Source organism: Chiloscyllium plagiosum, chromosome 35 (genome assembly GCF_004010195.1).
Source record: "Chiloscyllium plagiosum isolate BGI_BamShark_2017 chromosome 35, ASM401019v2, whole genome shotgun sequence".
NCBI lineage: Eukaryota > Metazoa > Chordata > Chondrichthyes > Orectolobiformes > Hemiscylliidae > Chiloscyllium > Chiloscyllium plagiosum.
In genome coordinates, this window is record NC_057744.1 from 33,038,520 (window position 1) to 33,063,607 (window position 25,088).

The 25,088-nt window shown below is 42.3% G+C and overlaps 1 protein-coding gene across 2 annotated transcripts in view; it reads left to right on the plus strand.

Moving 5' to 3' along the window:
• Positions 1-25,088, plus strand: part of st3gal4 (ST3 beta-galactoside alpha-2,3-sialyltransferase 4) — a 131,589-nt gene that overhangs the window by 19,736 nt on the left and 86,765 nt on the right. Inside the window, exon 2 of one of the 2 annotated variants that reach the window (XM_043676905.1) lies at positions 3,511-3,576. The exons of the other annotated variant lie outside the window; for it this stretch is intronic. The gene's annotated coding sequence lies outside the window, so the exon portion shown is untranslated. The remainder of the gene's footprint in view (positions 1-3,510; positions 3,577-25,088) is intronic. 2 annotated transcript variants of the gene reach the window in all.

Consider the following 25,088-nt stretch of genomic DNA (forward strand, 5'->3'; position numbering starts at 1 on the left):
ATGTCATTTTGCGCAAAAACTGCATGAATCCATATAAGATTCTGTAAATCCTTTTGTTTTAGATTAGTCTGAACATTGTGGCATAGACAGCCTCACACAGGGCACCTCACACCTTCAATAGTTCACTGGGGAATGTAACTTTTAAAAAGTTCTGCGATTTACATACGAAAGAACTGAAACCAACATGTTCATTCTAACAGATGAGAGACTTAACAAACAATCCAGGTTTTTTGCAATACATAAATTCAGTTACATCACACTAAACTTTTGCTATAAATTCTATGTCTTATGATCTTATACTCTGCAACCACCTGATGAAGGAGCAGTGCTCTGAAAGCTAGTGTTTCCAAATTAATCTGTTGGACTATAACCTGGTGTTGTGTGATTTTAACTTTGTACATTCCAGTCCAACATTGGCATGTCCAAGTCATGTTAAAACTGGTTGCGAAGGGAATTGAATGTTAATTAGCCCTGACCTATGTTACAGGAAGAAGAGGGCAAAGACTGCCATGCTCATGAGAAATCCTTACACTGAAGAGCACTCAGCAGCTTATTATGAAACAGTGACCATCTTCTCCCATGCACCAGTTAAGATCTTCAACATTGCCTGACATTACACTGGATTTAACACTGAAAGGAAATTCCCAGCTATAGTGCTTGCAGAGTTGTGTTAGCTCATGCAGTGTAAAGCCCCATTTATAGGAATGCATGAAGAAAGTATATGTCATAACTTTACAAAATGTAACTGACAGCATTTGCACCTCTTTACCACCACCCCCACATCCTTCCCAAGAAAAACATTCTTTCTTGATCCCCGACTTGTTTAGCTCAATCCCAGCTAACTGAAGTCACTATTAACACTCACTGAATGCTACTAACATCTCTTGGAAGTAACTATTCTTGTTCGGTGGAGCTCAACTTCAGCTGCAGTTCTTATTAGGTTTTTGTTTTGTAGTGATGTGATATAATATAGTAAAATTAAACTTTAGATCAACAATCCTTAATGAAAGCTTACCAATGCAATGATAGAACTAATGTAAGAATAGGTACTGGATTGATTAGGACTATATTCACTGGAGTTTAAAAGAATGAGGGGGACCTATAGAAATATATAAACTTCGAACAGGACTAGATGGGTAAATCAAGGGAGAATGTTCCCAATGACTGGGAAGGCCCAGGTTACAGTATAAGGATAGTAGGCCATTTAGAACTGAAATGGAAAGAACTTTCTTCACCCAGAGAAATGTGAGCCTGTGAAATTCTCTATTACAGAAAGGGGTTTAGGCTAAAGCGTTGAATTCTTATGTTTAAAGGGATTGAAGGATGTGGATAGAAAGAGGAAAAAGAATATTGAATCATATTGAATGGCAGAGCAAGCTTAGGTTAAATGAATTGAATTGAATTAAATTTATTGTCTCGTGTACAGAGGCACCGTGAAAAGCTTTGCCTTATGAGCAATACAGGCAGATCACAGAGTTAAGTAGCATAGATAGTAAATAATAGGTAAACAGAGGCAAAAACAAAAACACAGGTACAGGCGAATGTTAAGAGTTTGTGAGTCCATTCAGTATTCTGACAACAATAGGGTAGAAACTGTTTTGAAACCGGCTGGTGCATGTGTTCAGGCTTCTGTACCTTCACCCCGAAGGTAGATGTTGTAGAAAAACATTGCCAGGGTGGGATGGATCTTTGAGAATGCTGGCAGACTTTCCTTGACAGCGGGCCTAGTAGATGGGAGGTTGGCCTTTGTGATTGTCCGGGCCGAGTTCACCACTCTCTGATCGCGAATGATACAGTTGCCATACCAGGTAGTGATACATCCAGACAGAATGCTCTCGATGGCGCACCTATAAAAGTTGGCAAGGGTATTCGCCGTCATTCTAAATTTCCTCTTCTGCCTGAGGAAGAAGAGACATTGTTGGGCCTTTGTAACTAGTGCGTCCACATGAAGAGTCCAAGAAAGCTTGTTGTGGATGACCACCCCCAGGAGCTTGACACTCCACTCGTTCCACCTCTGTGCTGTTAATGTGTAGGGGGGCATGAGTAACATCCCGCTGAAAGTCATTAATGAGTTCCTTGGTTTTGCCGGCATTGACAGCTAGGTTGTTCTCAGTGCACCATTTTTCCAGGTCGTGCACATCCCGTCTGTAGTCTGTTTTGTCACCATCTGCGATTTAACCGACTATAGTGGTGTCATCAGCGAACTTGTAAATGGCATTAGTCTGGTATTTGGTGACGCAGTCATGGGTATTCAGTGAGTACAGTAGGGGGCTGAGTACGCACCCCTGGGGGGGGCTCCAGTGTTGAGTATTAGTGAATATGAAATATTGTCCCCAATCTTCACTGATTGTGGCCTGTGGGTCAGGAAACTGAGGATCCAGTTGCAGAGAGTGGGGCTTAGTCTGAGGTCACTAAGTTTAGTAATCAGTCTCGAGTGGATAATAGTGTTGAAGGCTGAACTGTAGTCAATGAGTAGGATTCTTATGTAGCTGTTCTTGGTGTCAAGATGTTCTGAGGAGGAGTGACGGGCAAGTGATATGGCATCTGACATGGATCTGTTGGTCCGATAGGCAAATTGGAGTGGGTCAAGAGTAGTGGTGAGGCTGGAGTTGATTAATGCTCTGACCAGCCTTTCAAAGCACTTCATGACCACCAAAGTTAGGGTCACTGGGCGGTAGTCATTGAGACATGCTGCATGAGCCTTCTGAGGCACAGGGATGATGTTGGCCCTCTTGAAACAGGCAGGGACAGTGGCCTGCTGCAGGGAGAGGTTGAAGATGTCTGAGAAGACCTCTGCCAGTCCGTCTGCGCGTGTTCTGAGCGCACCTCCTGCTACACTGTCTGGTCCCGTATCTTTCCTTGGATTCACACAAAGGAAAACTGATCTGATCTCTGATGCAGTGACTGTTGGGATAGGTTCATCAGGACTTGTCTGAATAGATGTTACCTCTCTGCCAAAGTTCTGCTGAAATGGCTTACTCCTGCTTCTATTTGTTATGATTCTAAGGTTGCTCACCTCCTACTGCTCCTCAACCTAATCCTCCAGCCAAGTGTGTAACTGTATAGTTGCTCCTTTAGTTGATGGCACAATGACTAAAGGACATTGATGTAACGTCTTGGGAAAGATGTGCCGACCATCTTTTTTTTTTATGCATTGAGTGCAAACGAAGTGGAACTCTATGCCAACGAGGGTACTGGATCCGGATAAGATCATTGGGTTCAGAAGGAAATTCGATGACCATCTGAGGGAGGTAAACTTCAAAGGCAAGGGGATAGAAGGTTGGAGTGGGACTAACGGCATGGCTGTACAAGATCAAACAATCTCTTTCTGTGCTGTCATGTCTCCATAAAATTCACCTGGAAGCAATCAGTGTTTTCGTTTTGTATTTCACATGTTCTTTCTGATGTTTTTTTGCTCATGTCAGTTCTTTTGTTGTACTGGCAAGTGAAGACAGAACACAATATGACACTTGGTGCCTCTCAAAATGTGTTTTTTTTTATCTGTTTCAGTGAGCTCTATCAGAGTCTTGATCTCTTCCCAACAGATTGTGAACAGATGCTGCAGACAGCAATTGGGTAAGTGATAGTCTGAAGCATGTTTTGGTGGCAAGCAGTGAGAGCTGTATTATAATTTCACTGAGGGTAGATGCAGTTATGTGGTGGTTATGTTACTGCACTAGTCATTCAGAGATTTCAGATCAGACTGTTGGGAATGTGAATTCACTTGTTAAGAGAAATCTGAAAATAAAAGAAATCTTGAAGCTTTTGGATTTGTGTAAGAACGCAACCTGTTCATTAAAGTCCTTTAGAGAAAGAGCCTTTTCGATCTTGCAAAAGAGATGGTTCACAGAATGGTTCCAGGAATGAGAAACTTCAGTTACTGGGATAGGTTGAAGATGTTGGGATTGTTCTCTTTGGAGAGAGGAGACCTGGTAGAGATTTTCAAAATCATGTTCGGGGTGGATAGAGTGGATTGCAAAAAGCTTTTCCTACTCATAAAATGATTGACAACCAAAAATCACAGAGTCAAAGCAATTTGCAAAAGTAGGAAATGTGATGTGAGAAAATACTTAGTCATAGAAATGTACAGAATGGAAACCGATCCTTCAGTCCAGTTCATCCATGTCAACCAGATATCCTAATTTAATCCAGTCCCATTTGCCAGCACTTGGCTCATATCCTGACACTTCCTCCTACTGCCTCCTTGACCATGACCTCACCTCCCATCATCAAACCATCATCTCCCAGACCATCTACAACCTCATCACCTCAGGGGGTATTCTATCCCACCTCATAGACCCAGAACCCTGCACCGCCCAGTTCTACCTCTTACCGAAGGTCCACAAATCTGTCTGCCCCAGATGACCCATCATCTCCACTTGCTCCTGCCTTACTGAACTGATTTCCTCATACCTTGACAGCGTGTAGTCCTCCTTGGTCCAGGAAATCCCCACATTTATTCGGGATACCGTCCACATCGTCCACCTCCTCCATGAGTTTCATTTCCCCAGCCCCCAACACCACATTTTCACCATGGGCGTCCAGTCCCTGTACACATCCATCCACCATGACAAAGGACCTCCAAGCCCTCAATTTCTTCCTCTCACATCGACCCAATCGGTACCCTTCCACCATTCGATTAGCAGAACTGATCCATACCCTCAACAACTTCTCCTTTGAATCCTCCCACTTCTTTCAGAGCAAAGGGGTAGCCATGGGCACCCACATGGGCCCCAGCTATGCCTGCCTCTTCCTCTGGAACGTGGAACAGTCCATCTTCTGCACTTACACTGGCATCATTCCCCACATTTTCTTCCACTATATCGATGACTGTATTGTTGCCATCTCGTGCTTTCACAAAAGAGGTTGAGTAGTTCTTAACTTCATGAACGTCTTCCACTCTGACCTCAAGTTCACCTGGACATCTCAGACACCTCCCTCCCCTTCCTGAAACTCTCCACCTCCATCTCCTGTGTCTGACTCAACATGGACATCTAATTCAAGTCCAGCTACCTGGACTACACCTCCTCTCATCTCCCATTCCCGTGTAAAAATACTATCCCTTATTCCCAATTCCTCTCCCTCTGCTGTGTCTGCTCCCAGGAAGAGCGTATCCATTCTTGGACATCCCAGGTGGCCTCCTATTTCAAGGACCACAATCCCTGCCCCCCCCGTGTGACCAACAATACCCTCCAGTGCATCTCCTCCACTTTCCACACCTCTGCCCTCGACCCCCACCCCTCCACTGCAACAAGGATAGAAGCCCCCGGTGCTCACCTTCCATCCAACTAGTCTCTGGATACCATGCACTATCTTCCACCATTTCCACAGTCATACCCCACCACCATAGATATATTTCCCTACCTAACCATTCCGTAGAGACCGTTCCCTCCGCGACTCTCTCGTTAGGTCCATGCCACCCACCAACCCACCTCCACTCCTGGCACCTTCCCTTGCCATTGCAGGAGATGTAAAACCTGCACTCACACCTCCCCCCTCACCTCCATCCAAGGCCCCAAAGGATCCTTCCACATCTGGCAGAGATTTTCCTGCACATCCAAACATCTCAACTACTGTGTCTGTTGCTCTTGATGTGGTCTCCTCTACACTGGGGAGACAGGATACCAATTAGCAGAACATTGCAGGGAACATCTCTGGGACACACGCACCAAACAATCCCGCCACCCTGTGGCCGACCACTTCAACTCCCCTTTTGCCAAGGACACCATGTCCTGGGCTACCTCCACTGCCAAATCCAACATGGCATCTACATCAACTTCACCAGTTCTTAATCTCTTTATTGGGTTTTCCAATAGATTAAGGTATTCTGTTTTCTTTTGTTTGTGTTTCATTCAGTAGGCTTTTACAGAGGCCCCTCGATTATCTGAACGAGATGGACCAGCACTATTTCATTTGGATAATTGATTATTCGGTCAATTGATTCAATACCTCTCCTCTGGGACTGGGAGTTTTCCGAAGTTTCCTTTTTCCTTGCTCTGCCTGCCTTGTTCCCTCCCTCTGTCTCAGGGTTTGTTTTTGAGCAGACACACACACAGGTGTGTGTAAGGGACCAGCAGCATGGTGTTGACTGAGACGCTAAAGGTATAATTCTGTGTGTACGTATGACAGCGTCAGGTCCAGTCTATGGAGCTAGCTCTCTCAGTTTTGGCACAAGATGTTAGATGTTGGTAAGGGGGATTTTGCAGGATCTGTGTTGGAATTGCTGCTGTCCTTATATAATGCCTAGGTCAATGCCAACTGATCCCTCCAATTTTCTTTAGATTTTGATGTGGTTTCATACAACCGAGCAATTGTGGGCCACTTTAGAGAGAAGCTCAGAGCCAACCACTTTACTGTGGGTCTGGAGTCATGTTTGGACTTGGTAAATATGGCAGCTTTCCTTCCCCAGAGGCTGAAATGTGTGAAATGGGATTTCCCAGTCTTCCATGGTGTGACTCATCTGTGTCTCCAGAACATTTAAAAGCAAAGTACTGCAGAATCTGGAGATCTGAAACAAAGTTAGGAAGGGCTGGAGAAGCTCAGAAGGTCTGTGGAGAGTGAAATAGAGTTAATGTTTTGAGTTCAGTGACACTTCGTTGGAATGAAGAATGTTCCCTGAGGCTTTAGATTTCTCGACTGTTTACATAATCATTGTGCCATTGCCTTCATTACTTGTTCACCAAGTTCAGACAGAGTTGACAGGGATGTTGGATTTTGGCACGTAATAAAGACGCTTGCTCATATTTTGAGTGTGAGTGCCAGTTTGGCAAGTTGCGGCAATAAACAAGTATTAGCTTGCTTCTGTGGGCAATGTTTACTGGTGAGGCATTGGTGCGAGTGTGTCTCCTACAAGGTTTAGAATTCATTAGCGCACAAACACAATAGGGCGTGGGACGGATTTCTTCCGAAAAAAAAAACTCCCACTTCCCTTGTGAATTATTGCTTTGCATTATGGCACGTCTAGAGACCGACCAGGGCTGAACATTTGAAAGCACATGCTCCTTACAATTTGGAAATTAATGCAGACGTTTGATTGAAGGGGAGGCGAGCACAGGGGCGAGACCGAGTTAATGAGGAGCTGCTCCTGTAATCACAGATCCGCTCTCATGTGCTGGCTGCTCGAGCTGTTCCAGTCACTGAAACTATCTCTCCTGTTCTTGCTGCAACTCCAGAGACAGAAGCTATGACTGGAGAAGCAACAAGGCTGGGACCCCTGATGGAAGAGCAGGAGCCGTTATTAAGGCCATAAGGCATAGGAGCAGAAATTAGGCTATTCAGCCCATTGAGTCTGCTCTGCCATTCAATCATGACTGATAAGTTTATCAACCCCATTCTCCCGCTTTCTCCCCATAACCCTTGATCCCTTTCACAATCAAGATCCTATCTATCTCCTTCTTAAATATACTCAATGACCTGGCTTCCACAGCTTTCTGTGGCATTGAATTCCATAGATTCACCCCTCTCTGGCTGAAGAAGTTTCTCCTTATCTCTTCTAATGAAATAGAACATTATTATGGCTGATCGATTCCCCGCTCCCATGTCGAAGGATTTGGCTGCATTGTTACTGATTGTGTAGAGAGGTGGGTGAGGAGAAGAAGCTGAAAATGGAAAAGCCAAAGCAATAAACAGCTGGTAATCTTGTAATGAGGCTGGGAGCAGTGCTCTGGGGAGCCTCAAAACAGCCTTGCAGGAGCTCTGTTCCAATTTTAGTCTGCAACTAGGGTTAGAATCATAGAATCCCTGCAGTGTGGAAAAGGGCCAATCAGCCCATCGAGTCTACACTGACCCTCTGAAATGCATCCCACTCAGACCCATCCCACTGTAAATCATCCCTGTAAGCCATTTCCCACAGCCAATCCACCTAACCTACATCCCTGGACACTACAGGCAATTTAACATGACCAATGCATCGAATCTGCACATCTCTGGACTGTGGGAAGAAAGCCACGCAGACACAGGGAGAATGTGCAAACTGCTCACCTGAGGGCGGAATTGAACCCGGGTGCCTGATGCTGTGAGGCAGCAGTGTTAACCACTGAGCGACCGATCCGCTTCCTTGGTTCTTAGCTGACCTTTCACCTTTTTGCAGTGAATGAACCTGAATGAATTGTCAGGATGTTATTTTGAAGGGAGTTGAGAAGTAAGTCGATTCGCAGAAGAGCCATTTAATGGGAAGGCTGGCGTTCTGGGTCAGACTCTGTGCCAGTCATTTGCTTGAAACTTCAGCTGTAACTGGTGTGTAATTCCACCCCCACCAACCCCTCCCCGCCCCCCCCCTGCTGCATAGTTGGACTGTTAGAAGTCAGTGTATTGACGATCTCTTCAGCATGCTTTTTAACCAAAGTGTTAAAGGGGAAAGAAGCTTGAAGTTGGCAGAATGTAGTCAGGGAATGCTGAAAAAATGTTTAATGTGATTAACTTTTGTCAGGATTTTTTATGTGGAGCTGCAGAAAATGGGGGAGACACTAAACAAGTATTTTGCATCAGTATTTACTGTGGAAAAGGACCTGGAAGATATGGAATGTAGGAAAATAGATGGCGACATCTTGAAAAATGTCCATATTACCAAGGAGGAAGTGCTGGATGTCTTGAAACATGTAAAAGTGGATAAATCCCCAGGACCTGATCAGGTGTACCCCAGAACTCTGTAGGAAGCCAGGGAAATGATTGCTGGGCCTCTTGCTGAGATATTTGTATCATCGATAGTCACAGGTGAGGTGCCAGAAGACTGGAGGTTGGCTAAGGTGGTACCACTATTTAAGAAAGGTGGTAAGGACAAGTGGTACCACTATTTAAGAAAGGTGGTAAGGACAAGCCAGGGACCTATAGACCAGTGAGTCTGATGTTGGTGGTGGGCAAGTTGTTGGAGGGAATCCTGAGGGACAGGATGTACATGTATTTGGAAAGGCAAGGACTGATTAGGTATAGTCAACATGGCTTTGTGCATGGAAAATAATGTGTCTCAAACTTGATTGAGTTTTTTGAGGAAGTAACAAAGAGGATTGATGAGGGCCAAGCAGTAGATGTGATCTATATGGATTTCAGTAAGGCGTTCAACAAGGTTCCCCATGGGAGACTGTTGAGCAAGGGTAGATCTCATGGAATACAGGGAGAACTAGCCAATTGGATATAGAACTGGCTCAAAGGTAGAAGATAGAAGGTGGTGGTGGAGGTTTGTTTTTCAGACTGGAGGCCTGTGACCAGTGGAGTGCCACAAGGATCGGTGCTGGGCCGTCTACTTTTTGTCATTAAAATGAATGATTTGGATGTGAGCATAAGGGGTAAAGTTAGTAAGTTTGCAGATGACACCAAAATTGGAGGCGTAGTGGACAGCAGAAGGGGGTTACCTCAGATGTGCCAATGGGCTGAGAAGTGACAGATGGAGTTTAATTCAGATAAATGCGAGGTGCTGCATTTTGGGAAAGCAAATCTTACCAGGACTTATACACTTAATGGTAAGGTCCTAGGGAGTGTGGCAGAACAGAGACCTTGGAGTGCAGGTTTATAGCTCCTTGAAAGTGGAGTCACAGGTAGATAAGATAGTAGAGAAGGCGTTTGGTATTCTTTCCTTTATCGGAAAGAGTATTGAGTACAGGAGTTAGGAGGTCATGTTGCAGCTGTACAGGATATTGGTTAGGCCACTGTTGGAATATTGTGTGCAATTCTGGTCTCCTTCCTATCGTCAGAGGCTGAGACCTTATAAGGGTTTACAAAATTATGAAGGGCATGGATAGGATAAATAGACAGTGTTTTTCCTGGGTTGTGGGAGTCCAGAACTAGAAGGCATAGGTTTAGGGTGAGAGGGGGAATATTTAAAAGGGACCTAAGGGGTAGCGTTTTCATGCAGAGGGTGGTGCATATATGGAATGAGCTGCCAGAGAAAGTGATGGAGGCGAGTACAATTGCTACACTTAAAAGGCATCTGGATGGGTCTGTGAATAGGAAGGATTTGGAGGGATATGGGCTAGGTGCTGGCAGGTGGGACTAGATTGGGTTGGGATAAATGGTCAGCATGAACGGGTTGGACTGAAGGGTCTGTTTCCGTGCTGTTCATCTCTCTGACTATGACTCTATAACTGCAAATCTGAGACTCACTCCCAACAAAGCTATCTTGTGTCATATAGGTATAACTTTTATTTTGGAAATCAAGTGTGAGAGATTTGTTTACAGTACATGATCAGTCAGAAACTTTAGTGGGTCTCCCATGTCAGATCCCTATCCATTTCTCCATGATTTTGTCTCCGATAATCCTTTTGGCCTTGTTGTGGATTATTGCAGGAAGACTAATGTAGCCACCAGGTCCATGAAATCTGGATTGAAATATTTCTAACTTAGGCCCATGCCTTTATATCCATGTAACTACCTCATTAAAAACACGTGCCTACAAAAAACTGATAAAATGTCATTGCCATTGACTTTGATACTTTTTACAGATTTCATGCTTCTCACTAATCTCTTTATTTTAACCTTGTAAACTCTGTACTCAATCTCATAAACTCTTTATTGACAATGCCTGCTTCCTTAAACGGGGTTTTTTAAAATATTAGAAATTGGACAAGGAAAATGTCTATGTAATGTAATGTTCTGTCTATTTTCTGACCTGTATTGTCATTACGACTTATCTAACACTTGGATCAGGTTTGACTGTGGGGGTGGTGGAACAGTACACAGAATAATCCTCTATCAAAAAAGAATTGCATGATTATGTTCGGTGTCAGGTTTCATTTATGCATTTTCCATAGAAGGCTTTTTCAGCAACTGATGATTATCTCCATGGACTACATAAATTGGCTTACTCCCACCATTTTATATGCAGTTGAAGGTTGGAAACTCCCCAGACCACATGGTTTGCTCCTGAGGATCTTAAAATTCTTAATATTTTGCAGCAATAGTGAATGCATTGGTCATAATCTTCCAAAATTGTCTAGTTATTGGAATGGTTGCAGTGGATGAGAGAAACTGCAAATGTAACACCCCTGGTCAAGGAAGGAGGGAGTCAGAAAGTATGAAATTGTAAACCATATGGATTAAGATCTGACATTAGGGAAATATTTGAATTCATCATTGAGGAGGAAGCCACAGGATATTTAGTAGATCATAATATCATTAGGCTTCATAAAGATGATTTTGTGAAAGGGAAATTGTGTTTGACAAATTTATTAGAGTTCTTTGAGGATGTAACAAGCACTTTAGATAAAGGGAAATCAGTATGTTGTCTACCTGAGGGTAGAATATATCAGCTGCGTGATCTTGGCAGAACAGGAAATGGGCCCACTTTCTCTCTCTCGCTGATATTTATTTCCCACTCAATTGCAAATAAAACTCAAAGGGCTAGTGGTGACTATGGGAAACACATGCAGTTCAACAATGGTTTTTTTTCATTGGCAATACTTGCTGACAGTGTAGCTATAATGGGCTAGAAATCAGCCTCTGGGACAAACTGGCTGGCTGTGCATTTGGGTCAAAACGTTTCTGCCCAACTCCATTGTCATTAATATAAGACTTGATGAAAGCACAATGGTGACATGAGAACTTTTTCAAAGTTAAAATTCACTAGTAAATAATTTGCATTGCATTGTTTTCACTTTATTGATGTGATGATATGGAGGAGCTGGTGTTAGGCTGGGATGGACAAAGTTAAAAATCATCGAGGAGAAAGTAAGGTCTGCAGATGCTGGAGATCAGAGCTGAACATGTGTTGCTGGAAAAGCGCAGCAGGTCAGGCATCAAAACTCACACAACATCAGGTTATAAACCAACAGGTTTATTTGGAAGCACTAGCTTTTGGAGCGCTATTGCATGACGCGGTAATATTTTGCTATAAATTCTGTGTCTTATGGTCCTGCTCCACAGCTAGTGCTTTCAAATTAACTTGCTGGACTATAACCTGGTGTTGTGTGATTATTAACTTTATTGAGCTGCAAATTATTATTTGTTGAGACTTGCTCAGTCAGAGAACTAAGTGGCACGGCATACAAAAAGGAATGCAAAGTGCCTAAATGGGTTTGAATAGGTATGCGGAATGGGCAAAACTTTATATATGGAGTATAAAATAGGAGTGCTGTCTCCTTTGGCAGGAAGAAAGGAAAGCAGAATATTATTTAAATGTAACAGTCTGCAGCCTTTCTCCAATGCAGAAGAATCTGGACAATCTCTTTAGATGAATCGTGAATGTTTAACATGAAAGTACCACAACTGATTCAGCAGGGAAATGGAATATTTATAATAATGGAGCAGCAAATTAGCTAAGTCTTGCTTTAGCTGTGCAGGGTAGCTGGTACTTGGCAGTACTGTTGTGGTCTCCTTACTTAAGGAAGTATGCACTGCCTGTGGGAAGAGTTCAAAGGAAGTTCAGTTGACTCATTCCTGGAATGAAGAAATTGACTTAAAAGGAAAGGCTGGGCCGATTAAGCCGATATCCATTTACGAAGATATGACTGTTCCTGATTGTGTTTATAGGATAGGTGCTGGAACTTGTTTTCATGGGAATTGAGTAGACAGTTTAAAGATAACAGGTGTCTCATTTAAGACTCTGAGGAGAATTTCTTCTGAGGGTCATTGACATTTGGAATTCTCTTCCAAAGAGCACAAGATGGGTATATAATTGAATACATTCAGAGCTGATTGACATGGGAGTTGAGTGTTATGGGGGACAGGCAGGAAAGTAGAGAGAAGGTTACAATGATCAGTCAGGATCTTATTGGTAGTGGTCCAAGCTTGATAAGGTACTCCTGCTCTTCCTGTTTCATATGATGTAATGAAGTATACGCAGTATCTAATAATACATAGTTCAAGGAGTCTGCGATTAAAACATTTACCACAGGACTGAAACACCTTGTGCCCAGTATAATTTGATCAGATTCATTGCCATCCTCATCTTGTTCCAGTCTCTCTGCTTTGGACAATTCACTGACTGATGGTATGTTGAGTCAGACCTGAAACATTTATTGCTCCTTGACCATTTCTGGACTTAGCTTGCTGGTTTACCAATGTTCCAATTCTGTCTTCTGCTGTAACCACCAGTTCTGCTAAGGATACCTTCATCTTCAATCTGTCTGCCGTTAATCCTTCCATTTTATTGGCTCATACATCTAGTGGCTGGCTCATTTTGATATAATTGTCTATTCTTTGTGTCACCATGGAATGTCCCATACATTCCATCAAGCTCAAAAAAAAATTACTGTTTTCCAAATGAACTTTTCAAAGTGACATGCATCTAATCCATTTGAACCTCCTTTTCTGAGAATTGAACATGATTTAGAGCCAGTAACCTGTCCATATGTGATACTTTGCATCCAGTAATTTATAATTAATTAGTCTGTTCGGACAATGTCTGGAGCAAGTATGACTCTAAGTGGGACATGAACTCAGATTTCCTGGATTGGAGGTTGGGACACTACTACAGTACACTTTACTGACCATCTAGTAATCCCCAAGTATTGGAAATATGTTCAATTCTTGATTTCCCTTTTTATAGGAAGCCACACCCCAGGCTTTTGGGAAATAGCCCTAGTCCACTTATCCATAAATTTTTTCTGCAGCAGATACTGAGGACATTAGAGGATAATCATACCCCTCAAATGATATTCGACTGTTTTCCCCAATGACTATGACAATTGTAGTTTCTTTTCTTGTTTTAGATTGCAGTGTTTAGGTTTTAAGGCAAACATTTGCCATCTAATAGTCCTGATAGTCAGTTGAAGAGGAAATGTGGAGCCAGTCAATAGCCCCTTCTATTAGCATTGATTTGCTGAGTTACACAAGACAAGCATGTCCTTCCTATCTCAACACCAGTCTGTGTGTATTTGTAGGAGCACATGTGAATCCCTGGTTCATTCTCATGACCTGCACATAATTAAAGACATTTGAACTGCAAAAGCCTGGATTCAAATCCCCATCTGCCCTGGCGGTGTGCCATAACATGTGCTAGTGATGCTTGCTAATCCCAGAGGACCATGGGGCTGCTCTGTCATTAGAGGTGACTGGTGCTTGGTTAAGCTGACAGTCACCATATTTAAGGTGAGGCCAGAGACTGAGAAGGTGGAACTTTCATAGCGCCCCCAGCTGGTGTGGGAATTGGACCCATGCTGTTGATTTCAATCTGTATTGCAAACCAGCCATCCAGCCAACTGAGCTAACTGACCCATCTCCATCTCATGTATAACCTCATTGATTGAAAGAAAATGTAGCACTGCCTGTAGCAGTGCAAGGTTCCCGATCCTCCATGTTGTTGTGTCATACACAAAGTGTACAGTGTTCAGGTACAGCATTGAAATGGGGTCTGGTGGTAGAAAAGCTGGGTGGCAGGGTTGAAGATGTGGCAATGGAAGGGCAAAGTGGGGTGGAGCTGTGGTGCTATTGGAGAGGTGGGGTAGGAATGGGCCAGTTGGGGAGGAATTTAAGGGGCTTCTCCTCCCCTACCCCAGGACTGGTCCAGCTTTCACTCCCATCGCGCACCTTCCTGCAGTTCTTCCCTGGGCCCTGAGGGTGAGCCTCCATCTCCTGTTCCATGCCCCAGCCTGATCCAGTCCCCGCTCTTCCCCATCCAGAGAAATGAATAGTGACATGCTTGTGATAGAAGAATGAGGAAGGGAGCTATAAAATAAAAGGCCCAATTCTAAAAGGAGTGCAAGCACAGAGAAAGGAATTTTGTGACATTCGTACACAAACCATGCAAAGAGGAAGGACAGGTTGAGAAAGTGGTTAAAAATGCTGATGGGATCCTGAGTTATAATGACCCTTTCTACAATATTGTTTCAGCCTTTGACTGGGGCATGATGCCCCATTGTGGCACTGGAATTCAGGAAGGACAGGAAGGCTTTAAAAAGGATACAGAAGAGATTTATCAGATAAGGGATAAAAGACTTTAATTATGTGGGTAAATTGGGAAAACTGAGCTTGTTCTTTCTAGGGACGAGAACATTAAGTGGAAATTCTATGGAGATATTCAAGTCACGAGAGGCTTGGTTGGTGAGGATGGGGGAAATTGCTCCCATTACTAGAAGGTTTGTGAACTGAATGACACTGGGCCCTACAGCAGGATGAGGAAAGCGTTTTTAACAGAGTGAGGGGTTCGTTTCTGGAATGCTGTGCCTGACACTGTGGCAGAGACAGGTTCAATCAAAGCACTTGCTTAAGTATCTGAAGAGAAGGAACCCCAGTGTACTAGCCCGCTTCCTCCCCATCACTGTTCCCTAACAGTATTCATTGTCCCAAACACCTTCCATTCATTGCGTAAGAACTTTAGGAGCCTAAACAAACCTTATGATGATATCACAGAGCTGCTCCTTACTGGGGATATATAGCACATTGGGAGTGGAATTAAGGGCAAAAACTGAAAGGGCGAAGCATGTGGACTAGACCAACTAGTCTTAGATGGTAGAGTTTATAGAATGGTCTATCAATAACTGACGGTAAGGTTAGGGCCTGGGTATAACTCTGAATACCATGTGATGTAGTATTCAGGCTTAATCTATCATAAATAGAGACACAAAGAAAACCATTCTTGACATGTCTTCTCCTTGAACACGGTAGTAGGTAAACGTAGGAAGGATGTTTCCAATGACCAGGGAGTCCACAACCAGGAGTGACAGTCTAAGGATATGAGGCAGGCCATTTAAAGCAGAGATGAGGAGAAACATTTTTCAACCAGAGAGTGGTAAGCCTGTGGAATTCACTATCACAGAAGGTAGTTGAGGCCAAAATATTGAATGTTTTCATGAAGGGGTTAGGTAGTGTCCTTAGGGTGAAAGGGATTAAAGGGTATGGGGAGAAAGAGGAAACGGGGATGATCATCCATGATCATATTGAATGGCAGACCCGACTTGGAAGAGTTTAAAGGCATACTCTTGCCCCTAATTCTTCTGTTTCTATGAACCCAAACTACTGGATGTGGGCATAAAACCACACATGAAAAGACAACCACTCTCATCACTCCAAGTGTGCTCGGTCTCCTTCATTCTTCCTTCAGCTTTCCTTTTTGGTCTCTATGCCAACTGCGTTTCAATTTTCTCTTTATGCACGATTTGTTGGAGTAACATTGCGTTCTGCCAAGTTTCCACACCCGTGTGCCCATTAGAAAAAAATCTTTGAATATATTTTGTACTTGATTAAGTGTTGCCGTCACATTGTGCCAACTTCATACCACTTCAGGGTGTTGTAAGGTTTTATTTTATCAGACTGATTCTAGGTCTTCCCTCAAGCTGTTTATTTTTCTTCCCCAATTATTTTGATGGATCACATCTGCAGTTCAAATGTTAATACTCCATGGTATTGAATAGCTCAAATGGAACAGAGGAGCCTTAACAGCTTTACTGTTTGCTCTGATTGGGACAGAGAGATTGCTAAGTATAAATTATCTCAACAGAAAGTAATTGTTTGTGTTAACCTTTTGTCCCTTTATGATCAGTTGAATCCCACCAACTTGACTTGTTGCCAGATCACGTGATCCCTTTGTTTTCTAGAAACAGGTCTAATTGAACCCATCTATATCAAGGAATAAAGGCCTGCATTTATATTGCAGCCTTTGGAAGGCCCAAAGCGCTTTACAGCCAAGTACAACAACAACAATAATAATGTTGACTTGCACTGATATAATACCTTCATGAAGGAAGCCAAGTCACCTCACAGCAATGGTTTTCCAACAGAATTTTACAGCAGGACAGATGAGCAGAAGGTTGACCAAAGGGAGGTGTTTTCAGGAGCATCTGTTAAAGGATGAGTGTGATATTTGCGTGTTCTCAGTGATCAATTACAGAGCTTGAGGCCTAGCCGCTGGACGTATAGTTGCCTATTGCAGAGTGGAAAATCACGAGGAATAGCAAAAAACAGAATTGGGAAAATGCAGCAATTTTGGAGCGTTGTCAGGAGTTAGAGAGGAAGAAGATTAGAAGGGTTTGAAAAGAAGACACATTGCAAATTGGAGAAGTTGCTGGAATGCAAATGCAGATTGGTGATTTTTAAAAACAGAAAATGCATGGCTGCAAACAACAGGTCTGGTAAATGTGATGGAGGAAGGGCTCTATGTTATGTCAAACTGAAAATTATTAAGAAGAGGTCCTCAGAAGTTGAAGCTGAAGCCTTTGCTGAGGACTAATCATTCAGGATTGGAGAAGAGAAGGTTAGAGTTGGTGGTGAAATTAGAGTGATGGTTGGGAGAGAAGGAAATGCGATCAGAGGGAAACAAAAAGGGAAGAAATATCCAGAGGGTCGTTGGTTTAATTGGGGATTGTAATCTTTCACAACTGATAGGAAGAATCGAAGATTTGTCAAAGCGTGAGATGAGGCAGTAGGTGAAATAGAAATGTACATGTTGAGTTTGTGCACCTTGCAAGAGATCTTGAGTGCACATTGTCATAATGTGAGTTCACAACCTTGATGAGTGAGTTTTATACAACATGGCTATTGTTATAAAGCGGAGTTGATCCTCCGCTGATAACTAAAACTGAAACACCCAAAGAGGAGTGTCTTGCCCTATTATCCATAAAAAGAGTGTGAAAAATGATGTGACCTGCTTCTCATCAACTTTTAATGGATAAATAAAATAAATTACTGACATCACTTTAAAATCAAGAAGTAACAATTTGTTGATCTTACTTTGACAGTGAACAACTTAACAAAACTATTAACAAACTGAATAATTTTTTTTCTAACTACCAACTACTCCTGAATAAAACAAGATTCTAATGGTAAGCTGTTCCATGAAATAGAAGTCCCACTCATAAAAAAACAGTTTTGAAATTGCAGCCAGGTTATGTGCCTTCTGGAATGTTCCATGTCTTCTCATTGTTTCTTCTGTCAGGAATGCCTTCTCTCTTGTTGGAACCATCATTATTTAGATGGTGCTTTCTCAGAGACATTGACGAGGCAGTGAGAGCCAGCGATTCTCTCTCGAGAGCTGAGGGCCGTTAGCTCTAGTAAATTGCAGCTTGCTCTGGGGTCTGTGCCCCTTTTATACCCTTGATGACATATATCAATATCTTTTACAGTGAGATTGGTCCTATGTTGTCAAAACCATCAGTTATAAATTTAATAGGATTTTGTATCTAAGAGCCTGGTTCAAATTGATTGGCTGAATTTAGATTAGATTACTTACAGTGTGGAAACAGGCCCTTCGGCCCAACAAGTCCACACTGCCCCGCTGAAGCGCAACTCACCCATACCCCTACATTTACCCCTTTTACCTAACACTACGGGCAATTTAGCATGGCCAATTCACCTTACCTGCACATCTTTGGACTGTGAGATGAAACCGGAGCACCCGGAGAAAACCCACGCAGACACGGGGAGAACGTGCAAACTCCACACAGTGAGTCACCTGAGGCGGGAATTGAACCCGGGTCTCTGGCGCTGTGAGGCAGCAGTGCTAACCACTGTGCCACCGTGCCGCCCACTTTAAAAACCTGTTGTCATGTTAAAAGCTGTTGCTTGGGCTGCTAACTGTTTGGCCTTTTGATACAAATATTTCACTTTGGGTGCTCTATGTACCTGCGTTTTAAAGCTCTAAGCAAAGAAAAAGCGCCACACAATGCTTCCCCCTCTCCCTAGCATTTTACAATTTTACAGACACCAAATTCTAACTTCCTGCCTCCCAATCTACAATTGTTCTTTACTCAACTTCGCAACACTTACCCCCTTAAGAAAATGAAGAATCATCATTATGAAAAGAGATTCATTTTTTTCTTTTGAAACTTTAATTCTATTATGTTACTAGATCCATAAATCATTAACCTAGAGTTACACATTCTATTCTAAATCTATTTATATACAACATTGAACACTAATGTTTCTATCTTATATAAACATTTTCTTTTAAATTAGCGATAAAGCATCCAAAGTAAGTCTGATGACCCGCAACGTGTATAATCTATAAATTAAAGGCTTGTCTCCAATGAAATAATCTGGTGTTCTTGACCTTAAACCTTTCTAGAAATGTCAAAGGATTGTGATTAGTATACACAATCATCTCTGCATTGTTTGTAATGTAAGCATTAATATTTTGAAAGGCTGTTACAAAACTCAATAACTCTTTTTCAACGGTTGAATATTTTTCTAGATACTGAGTTTTTTTTGAGAAATAGCTGATTGGCCTCCCTATTACACTATCATCCTCCTGTAACAGCGCGGCTCCAATGCCTACATTATTTGCATTGCCGGTGACTGTGAAGAGGTTCAAAAAAATTTGGCGTGGCTAAAACTGGTGCGGTGGTTAACATTTCTTTAAAATTTTCAAATGCCTTGGCATTTTTTTGTTCATTGAGATTTTGTGTTCTTTTTTAATAAATCCGTCAACGGTGCCACTACGCTATTAAAGTTTGTTCCAAATTCCCTGTAGAATCCACTCAATCCTAAAAATTATAGCACTTCCTTCTTCAAGGATGGTCTTTGGAATTCCTCGCTGGCCTTTGTCTTCACGTTTAGATTAGATTACTTACAGTGTGGAAACAGGCCCTTCAGCCCAACAAGTCCACACCGACCCGCCGAAGAGCGACCCACCCAGACCCATTCCCCTACATTTACTCCTTCACCTAACACTACGGGCAATTTACCACGACCAATTCACCTAACCTGCACGTTTTTGGACTGTGGGAGGAAACCGGAGCACCCGGAGGAAACCCACGCAGACACTGGGAGACTCTGCAAACTCCACACAGATAGTTGCCCCAGGCAGGAATTGAACCCGGATCTCTGGCGCTGTTAGGCAGCAGTGCTAACCACTGAGCCACTGTGCCGCCCACTGTGCCACGTTCCTCAGTACAATCCGTCCTTATCCAATGTTGTGCCCTAAGAATGTCAGTTCTGCCTTTACAAATTCTGTTTTTGCCAAGTTTATGAGGAACTTTGTTTTTCATTGCTGAAGAGCTCTGCTAAATGCTCCTTGTGCTCCTTCCATGAAAGACTAAAGATTACTAAGTCATCTATACAGGCAGCACAATTAGTCAACCTTGCAATAGTTCTGTTCATAAACCTTTGAAAAGTGGCTAGTGTGTTTTTCACTCCAAAAGGCATTACTTTAGATTGGTATAGTCCATTTGGAATTACAAAAGCAAAAGCTTTTTATGCTGTCTCCAAGAAAGGTATTTGCCAGTAGCCGTGAAATAAATCCAACTTTGTGATATAAGTGGCTCTTTTCCACCCTCTTGGGTTTCATTTTACATATGTGGTAAACTGTTCCCAGTGTGATCTACTTTTTGTTTTTCATTGAAGCATCTCCTTCTTTCCCAATTTCTATCCTTCAGAATGAAATTGCTGTCAGAAGCTAGTCTTTGATTTATGCACTAATGTGTATCCATCCTCCATCTCTGCACCTCCTCTTGCTGTTTTAACTTTCTGTTCCTCAACCTGAGTTCTTACTACTTCTGGAAGTGAGGTTTTAAACTCCTTCAGCAGAATAATATCTCTAAGAACCTCATATGTCTTTTCTAAGTTTAATGCCCTCATCCATTTGTTGAAGTTGCTCTGTTTAGTTCTTTCAAACTCTGCATAAGTCTGACCTGGGTCCTTCCTTACATTTCTAAACTGTTGTCAATATGCTTCTGGTATCAATTCATAGGCACTTGAAATAGCATTTTTCACTACTTCATGTTCTCTTGACACCACCTTTGACAGTACTGCAAACACTTTCAAAGGTTTATGAACGAACTATTGCAAGGTTGACTAATTGTGCTGCCTATATAGATGACTTGGTAATCTTTAGTCTTTCATGGAAGGATCAACGAAACCCACGTGGTCTCTGGCCACTATATTTGTTTAGCCACTTACTCAAATGAGATGAAAAAGGCTTCTACATCCTTCTCATCAAATGCTTGGACAGTTTTAAATAGATCCCCACCAGGGTTTGTTCATCCTCACTAAACCTACCGTCTCCCTTCAGCCCCCTCCTTTCGAGCACCTTTCCTGTCTAATTGCTAAGTTCTGAAGTTCAAACTCTCTCTTTTTCCCTCTCTCGTGTTAGGGCCTTCCACTTTCTTTTTCTTCTAACTACAGCCTTTTAAACATTCTTTCCCTTTCTTTATCTTCTAATTTCAATTGTCTCATTTGCTACTTAATGTTTTCTAACTCCACTGCACCTGACTGTTTCTCTGATATACCTAAATGCTTGAGGAGAAAGTGAGGTCTGCAGATGCTGGAGATCAGAGCTGGAAATGTGTTGCTGGAAAAGCGCAGCAGGTCAGGCAGCATCCAGGGAACAGGAGAATCGACGTTTCGGGCATAAGCTTATGCTGCCTGACCTGCTGCGCTTTTCCAGCAACACATTTCCATACCTAAATGCTTGGCCAACTCTGTTATAATTTCAGCTTTCTTCTTATCCCTAGTTAAACCTAATTTTGGCATGTTTGCTAATTCTGTACCTTTTTTCTGTTTTTCTAACTTTCTTGTCAAATTTGGGAAGCATCTTTGACCCCTAGAATCTTTCTGGCAATGTCAAGAGTTATTTCCCCACTTGTGATTCAGTCAACAACAAGCAACTGAAATTAAACAGATTTCCCACTTAAGTTTTATTTAAAGATTGAGGACACTAGACCCCAAGACTGTTTAAATCTCCTGGGACTTTTTGTACTCTAAATCTGTCCAACTCCCAAACTTGAACTCCCAGTCCGTTATAAAGCAGAGGTTGACCCTCCTCTGAGAACTAAAACTGAATCATCCAAAGAGGAGCACCTCACCCAATAATCTGTAAAAGGAGGGCAAAAAGTGGTATGACCTGCTTCTCAGCAACTTCTAATGGTTAAATAAAATAAATCCCTGACACACACTTTAAAAATCAACATGTAACAATTTATGTATTTGGTTAAGTAACAACTTGACTAAACTATTAACAAACTGAATAAATCCCTTTTAGCTACTAACTAATCCCAAATAAATCATGATTCTAATGGTATGTTGTTCCAATAAATAGAAGTCCCACTTAGATTAAAAAAAGTTAGTCTCTTGAAAATACAGCCAGATTCCAGAATGTTCTGTGCCTTCTCCATCAGTTTGTTTGTCAAGAATGCCTTCTCTGTCAGTTCTTCTGTCAGGAATGCCTTCTCTGTTGTTAGTACTATTATTATTTAGATGGCGCTTTCTCTAAGAAATAGAGGGGGATGTGAGAGCCAACAATTGTCTCTCGAGGCCTGAGGGCCCTTAGTTCTGGTGGATGGCAGCTTGCTCTAGAATCTATGTCCAACTGGACTCTTCTTTTGTACCTGTGATGACATATCAATATTTCTTAAAGTAGGATTGGTCCTATGATACCAAAAACTTACCAAATTTCAATCTAATGGTTTTGACAACAAAATGCCTGTTTCAAATTTGATTGGCTAAATTCCAAAACCTGTTTTCTTGGTAGAAACTGCTGCTTGTTCTGCTAACTGTATGGCCTTTAGATCCAAATATTTCAGTTCGGCTCTTCATGTACTTGCATTTTCGAGGGACCACGCAATGCTTCTCCCTCCTAGCATTTTACAATTTTAGAAACATCAAATCTAAACTTTTTGTCTCCCAATCTATAATTACTCTACCTAACTTTGCACCACTATATACAGAGGATGGTAAGATAAGACATCTTTTATGGAGCCCTATAAACTGAGGCTTCATTTCCCTATGACCTAATGTCACTATGACACACCTCCTTTTTGAAAATGCTCAGCAACTGAATTCAGTGCAAAAGGATTATTCCTTTTACGTGCATGTGTGGGCACCTAGTAGGATGCTAGGTCATTTGTCATTTATTTCAAGAGGGTAGGAATATAAAAGCAGCAATGTGCTACTGAGACTTTATAAAGCTCTGGTTAGGTCCCATTTAGAATACTGTGTCCAGTTTTGGGCCCCACACCTCAGGAAGGACATACTGGCACTAGAGCATGTCCAGCGGAGATTCACACGAATGATCCCTGGAATGGTAGACCTAACATACGATGAATGACTGTGGATCCTGGGATTGTATTTGTTAGAGTTTAGAAAGTTGAGGGGAGATCTAATAGAAACTTACAAGTTAATGCATGGCTTAGAAAGGGTGGATGCTGAGAATTTGTTTCCATCAGGCGAGGATACTAGGACCCATGGGCACAGCCTTAGAATTAGAGAGGGTCAATTTAAAACAGAAATGAGGAGACATTTCTTCAGCCAGAGGGTGGTGGGTCTGTGGAATTCATTGCCACAGAGCGCACTGGAGGCCAGTACATTAAGTGTCTTCAAGGCAGAGATTGATAAATTCTTAATCTTGCAAGGAATTAAGGGCTACGGGGAGAGTGAGGGTAAGTGGCGTTGAAATGCGCGTCAGCCACGATTGAATGGCAGATTGGACTCAATGGGCCAAATGGCCTTACTTCCACTCGTATGTCTTATGGTCTTATAGGATTCTAGAAAGTGAAGTTGGGTTATCAACAATTCACTTGGAATTGGGGAAGGGGCCTTCCAAGACAAAAGAGGTGGGACTTCAAACGAAACATGCCCAAACGAAGTAGGTTTATGATTTGATTTGATTTATTATTGTCACGCAGCTAGATACAGTGAAAAGTTTTGTTTTGTGTGCAATACAAGTAGATGTGCAAAGTGCATTAGGGTAATAGAACAGAGCAAATGATAGAATGTTACGGCTGCAGAGCAGGTGCACAGAGAGTGAGGTCAACATTAAATTTGAAATTTGAGAGATCCATTCAGAAGTCTAATAACATTTAGATGTTTCAGTAAGAACAGAGAAGATGGTAAAAGCAGGGGAGGTGTGGCATTGTTAGTCAAGGACAGTATTACGGTTGCAGATAGGATGTTTGGGGACTCATCTACTGAAGTAGTATGGGCTGAGGTTAGAAACTGGAAAGGAGAGGTCACCCTGTTGGGAGTTTACTATAGACCTCCGAATAGTTCCAGAGATGTAGAGGAAAGGATAGCAAAGATAATTCTAGATTGGAGTGAGAGTAACAGTGTAGTTGTTGTGGGGGCTTTAACTTTCCAAATATTGACTGGAAATACTATAGTTCAAGAACTTTACATGGGTCAGTTTTTGTCCAATGGGTGCAGGCCAACAATGGGTGAGGCCACATTAGATTTGGTACTGGGTAATGAACTTGGCCTGGTGTTAGATTTGGAGGTAGGTGAGCATTTTGGTGATAGTTACCACAATTCGTCTATGTGTACTTTCGCGATGTAAAGGGATGAGTATTTACTGCAGGTCAAGAGTTATTGCTGGGAGAAATGCAATTATGATGCAATTAGGCAAGATTCAGGATGCGTGGGATAGGGAGGGAAAATGCAGGGGATGGGCACAATTGGAGTTTAATCAAAGAACATCTACTGCGTGTCCGTGATAAGTATGTACCTGTCAGGCAGGGAGGAAGTGGTCGAGCAAGGGAGCCATGGTTTACTAAAGAAGTTGAATGTCTTATCAAGAGGAAGAAAAAGGCTTATGTTAGGATGAGACGTGAAGGCTCAGTTAGGGTGTTTGAGAGTTACAAGTTAGCCAAGAAAGACCTAAATAGAGAGCTAAGAAGAGCCAGATGGGAACATGAGAAGTCATTGGCAGGTAGGATCCAGGAAAACCCTAAGGCTTCCTGTAGGTATATCAGGAATAAAAGAATGACGAGAGAAAGATTAGGGCCAATCAAGGATAGTAGTGGGAAGTTGTGCGTGGAGTTCAAGGAGATAGGGGAAGCGTTAAATGAATATTTTTCGTCAGTATTCACACTGAAAAAAGACAATGTTATTGAGGAGGATACTGAGATACAGGCTATTAGACTAGACAGGATTGAGGTTCACAAGGAGCAAGTGTTAGCAATTCTGGAAAGTGTGAAAATAGATAAGTCCCCTGGGCCGGATGAGATTTATCCTTGGATTTTCTGGGAAGTCAGGGAGGAGATTGCCGAGCTTTTGGCTTTGATCTTTATATCGTCATAGTCGACAGGAATAGTGCCAAAAGATGGGCGGATTGCAAATGTTGTCCCCTTGTTCTAGAAGGGGAGTAGAGACAACCCTGGTAATTATAGACCAGTGAGCCTTATTTCAGTTGTGGGTAAAGTGTTGGAAAAGGATTATAAAAGATAGGATTTATAATCATCTAGAAAGGAATAAGTTGATTAGGGATAGTCAACATGGTTTTGTGAAGGGTAGGT